Below are 5,169 nucleotides of genomic sequence, written 5' to 3' on the forward strand. Positions count from 1 at the left end.
TGGTAAGGATATAAGCTATAGGACACGTATACTGACATCACATTCCTAGACAGGATGGGCACAAGGCTACAATTGTAACTTAGTGACTTCTCTTTGCTGCACATTTTTTTGTTCTGAATCCCCGTATTAGTGTGAAACTTCTTGCAGGTAACGTTGGTATAAATTGAATCTGGACCTCTGGGGTCACATCAGGCTTGAGTGTTTTATGAAGGACCGGGCTGTATGGCTACAGACATTCCAAAGCTCACGTATTCTAAGGAAGGCTTGTGCAAGGAAGAGCTTGAACACCTCACGGCTCCTCGTTAAGAGGATTCTAGGACACACCCAGGTGAATACATTCTCTTTGTTCCTAGCAACCTTAACTTGTCAGACAAGTTAAAAGGTCAACTATTTATAAGGTGCGGCAACAGTGTGGTTAGCTCTTACTGAGTCATGGGCAGGGAGTGGAAGCCTTTGAAGTCAAAGGTGGGTTTTTAAGTAAATGGGTTTGTTTCTTACTGCTGCTTTCTAAACTCCAAGGAGGAGAAAGGGATGCTGATGGGGAGAGGACAGGAGGAAGGAGAAGAGCGGTGAGAGCTAAGGCAGACTGTGCTGTACACGAGGAGCTGGTTATGCATGTCACGTGCTCCCTAATTGACTCTGTAAGCCACCTTGTAAAGTAGCTATCCCTGTGTTTATTTTGTGGGGAAAGTAAATATGTATCAGAAAGCTTAAGAAAATTGCCCTCAGTTACTTAGCCAATCAGAATGGAGCAGAGGCCGGAGTCCAGATGTCGGAATCCAAGCCCGCTCTTTTTTCCTTGTGTTGTTTCTCTTCTCATTTAGCCAAGCTAATTCTGCATCCTGTGCTGTGTATTGGGTGTGATGATGCAATAATGAAGACACCCTTCTCAATTCCCTGAGCACAAGGTGTTTCCTGGCTGGCCTCAGACTCTGCCGGTGAAACAGTTTCCATGCAGAGCCCCCGAGTGCCTCGGGTGCCTCAGGTAGGTAAAGGGACTGTGAAGATTTTCAGGTAGGTCTTATCAGTGTCACCTGAGGAAGAAGGTTGACCTGTGAGGACTTGTGGATGGAGGGATTGGTACATGCAGATTTCTGAGGGCAGGAGACATCAGTGTACAAGCCATTCTGATTGGAACAGTAGATGCAAGGATGGGCGTGTCCAGAGGAAAGAGGAGGGACAGAGTCTCAGTGGACTTTGGGTACCAGTGCAGCTAAGAGTTCATGATGACAGCGTCAAGGAAAGTCCTTCCTAGGGAAAAAACTTGATGTCATTTGTCTTCCAGGCTTTTTGGCAGCTTATGGAAGTAGGGGAGGACCTGGGAGTGAACCCATGAGTCTAAGGGACGTTGGGATGGAACTTCAGGATTGTCCCCATACTGAGACAATGGGGCACAGTATTTGTAAGCCACATGGGTTCACGTTCAAAGTCGAAAGACATTTTAGGTGGAATTGGGAAGTTCTGAGTCCTGTTGTGTTCATGTATGTCTTGGGAGATCTCTGGAGAGTGGACATTGAAGACAGCAGAAAGCAGGAAGTGGGGAAGACTGGATGGACCTGAGTGGAATGTTAGTGAGACGTGGCCACAGAGAAGAGGAGTGACAAGATCCTAAAAATTAATTGTGACTTAAGATGGAAAGACCTAAGATGAGATGGAAACAGTGATGATGATGACGACGATGTTTGCTAACATTGTTAAGGGGCTAGCGGAATGTCAGCACTACCAACAGTGTCCATATGACAGAATGAACTGTTTCCAGGAAAAGGGGCCTAAGGAATCGGCGTCCTTATGACAAAACAGCATTTTAAAAGTCAAGGATGCACCAAGAGCATTGTGGAAAGATAAGATCATTTTGGGGTCCTCCAGATGGCTCAGTGGGTGAGGGCACTCACCTCTAAGCATGACAACAGGGGTTCAGTGCCTGGCTCCCACAGTGAGGGAGGAGGAAACTGACTCCCACAAACTATCATCTGACCCCCACATCTAAGCAAGATCCCACCCCAACACACACACACACACACACACACACACACACACACACACACACACACACACACACACACCAATTGTAATGGTGAAAAAGGACATGACCCTGCTGTGTCGTGTGGTATAGTCAGGTTTGTTACTATGGCCTTTCTTAGGACAGCACCATTAATACACTGTTTAAATTATTATAGCTTTCTAATCAAATTTAATTTCCCGTGTTTCCAGTCTAACTTCATTATTCTTACCAAGAGCCACCCTCCCCCATTTCTTAGCTATTTTCACTTATCCAAATATCACCGCTGCTATTCCGATGAGAACTTGCAGTAAGCGTATACTTTAATTGGGGAATAATTGACACCTTTACCTTCTGTTGTAGGTCAAGTTCCCTGGGAAAGTAGATAATAGGTTTATTAGGGAGAGCCCTGGGATTACCAGCCACAGGCACCAGGGAGGGAGACGGAGAAGAACTCTGAACGCAGTGGAGTTCACAAGGGCACAGATCCCAAGGAGGTTCTACAGCTGTCACGGATCACCTCACCATAGCGGCTCCACACTGAAGCAAAAGGAGCAGGCATACTGGTGATGTTTCTCATCGTGTGGCCAAGTACCTGAGAGTAGCAATTTAAGGGAGAACAGGTTTCTTTCGGGTGGGGAAGGCAGGATGGTAGGAGTCCCTGGCAACAGGAGTGTGCAGCCCCGGTTGGTCACATGCTGACAGATCAAGGTAAGGAAACAGAAACTGGAGCTGCCCCTAGTGGCCTGAGTCTGCCAGCTAAGCCAGAGGCCCAAACAGGGTTACTACCTGGGGACCAAGCGTTCAAACACACAAGCCCGTAGGGGACATCATGACACCAAGACTCTAAAACTCCCTCCTTACCAGCTGATCTGTCACTAGGAACAAAACTTTGCAAGGGAGTTGTCAAGCTTGTGGGTGAGAATGTGGGTGGGGGTAGAGGAGTGGGTCTCCAAAGGAGGGAGGTTCCTGAGGAAGATACTCAAGAGCCTCTCTGGCAATCAGCATTCTTAGCAGTCACAGATAGGGTCGCCCTTTTCTCAGAGTGAGAACTCATTCAGATTCTACTACATGCATTCAGATCTTTCCTTATGGAAACACATCATTTCACTTTTGAAATATTTTCTTTATATATTTGTGCATGTGTGTGTGTGCCACATGCAAGAGTGGAGTTCAGAGAACAACTGGTGGGGATCTCTGTTCTTCCCTTCCACTCTGTGGGTCCTGGGGAATGAGCTCAGGTTGTAACCTTCATTGATATCTTGCCCTTTCATTGATTCAGGTTTATTTTTCCCCAATATTGTCAAAGATTTGAACTCTTACAAAAATTGTTTCACACAATCCCTAACATATAATTAATTTTATATAGGTTATACTGCTTTGGGGGGGTATGGTGAACAATACATTTTCCCATTATATTTGTAACTGGCTCTTCTCAGTATGTAAAAATTATATATAAAAGGCTAGAGAGAGGGTTCAGTGGCCCTTACTCCTCTCCCAGAAGATCTAGGCTAGGTTCCCAGCATCCACATGGTAGACAGATCACAACCATGGTAACTCTAGTCTCAAGGATCGGAAGCTTCCTTGTGGCCTCTTTGGGCATTGCATACACATGGTGTACATACATACACAGGCAAAATACTCACACTCAGAAATTAAAACAAATATTTAAAAGACATGTAGGCTACTGCATTTATTTGATTGTTGTCATATTTCCAGCTCTGTAGAATTAATATAATAAACTTCATATATTTAAAGTGTACAGTTGGGTGAGTGTTTTATTGTTTTGTTTTTAGACAGTATCTCCCTATGCAGCCCTGGCTGTCCTGGAACTCACTCTGTAGATCAGGCTGGTTCTGCCTCCCAAGTGCTGGAACGAAAGGTGTGTGCCACCATGCCTGGCTTCTGTGGGATGAGTTTTGATGTACATATTTGTAAACACATCACCGCAACCAAATTAATAGCATTTCCATGACCTCAAAAGCTTCCTTCCAGTGTTTTGACACTGCCCCCCCCCCACCAGCCCCTGGCTCAAGGCAGCCAATCATCTGCTTTACAGAAGAGCAGTCTGATTTTCTAGGATTTTTTTTTCTTTTCTTTTCGGAGCTGGGGACCGAACCCAGGGCCTTGTGCTCGCTAGGCAAGCGCTCTATTGCTGAGGTAAATCCCCAACCCCTTTTCTAGGATTTTTAAAATTAGCAGAACCTTAAATATTTTTCGGGCTGCACTCTTTGTGGGCTGTTTGTGTGGGGGAGGGAGGACATGCACCATGGTTCCTGTGTGGAAGTCAAAGGGCAGCCTCTTGTCAGTCTTAGCCTATGGGTTTGTCCTACAGGGTCTCTGCTCGTTGCTGGCCCTGGAGCTTCTGCAGCATCTCCTGTTTCCATGTCTCTTGCCATGATAAATGCACTGCTTGGGTGACTTTTGTGTGGGTTCAGGGGGTTTTGAACTCAGATCCTCACACTTTGCAGCAAGCCCTTTTACCCACTGAGCCATCCTGGCAGGCTGCTGCTGTTTGCTTCATCATGGCTCCCCCCTTCGATCACTGTGCGGCATCATATGGACAGCATAGCAAGTCCATTTTACCTGCGTATTGTTTCCAGGGTCTGGTCACCGCAAGAAAGCTTCTGTGAACATTCCTCTTCAACTCTTGCTGCAGGCGAATGGTCTTCTTCTTCTTGGATAAATATTTGCAAGTGGAATGTCTGGGTCACATGGAAGTTAAGTGTTTAACTTTTTAGCGAACTGCCCAACTGTTCAAAATGCTTGTCTAATTTTACATTCCCGTCAGCAGTAAGAATTCGTTTGCCAAAACTCAGTGTGGTCAGGACTTTTTTAGACATGCTAATGAGTAGACACTAGTATTCCATTATAGTTTTAATTTGCATTTCCCTAATGAGCAAGGATATTGAGCAGTTTCTCAGGTTAATTGCACATATTTTATGTCACGACGATGATGATTAATCTTAATTGCCAACTTGACTGGACTTAGAGTCATCTAGAGTCATACTTCTTGGCACGCCTATTAGGGTGAGTCCAGAGAGGTTAATAGATGAGGGAGCTCCCACCCCGAAAGTGCAGCAACAACCCGTGGGCTGGGTTCAGACTGAGTAAAAGAGCATGACCATGCCTCTCTCTTTGCTTAATGACTGTTAATGCCATGTTGTAAG

General features: G+C 45.6%; 1 long non-coding RNA gene across 1 annotated transcript; it reads left to right on the top strand.

Moving 5' to 3' along the window:
- The first annotated feature begins 455 nt into the window (after nt 1-455).
- Nucleotides 456-3,761, top strand: LOC148001007 (uncharacterized). Its single transcript, XR_015638897.1, has 3 exons — nt 456-641; nt 825-985; nt 1,286-3,761. It is a non-coding gene; the product is annotated as an uncharacterized LOC148001007 (long non-coding RNA).
- Nucleotides 3,762-5,169: the final 1,408 nt, after the last annotated feature.

The sequence above is a fragment of the Rattus norvegicus genome, chromosome 15, assembly GCF_021556685.1.
Source record: "Rattus norvegicus strain SHRSP/BbbUtx chromosome 15, alternate assembly SHRSP_T2T, whole genome shotgun sequence".
Lineage (NCBI taxonomy): Eukaryota > Metazoa > Chordata > Mammalia > Rodentia > Muridae > Rattus > Rattus norvegicus.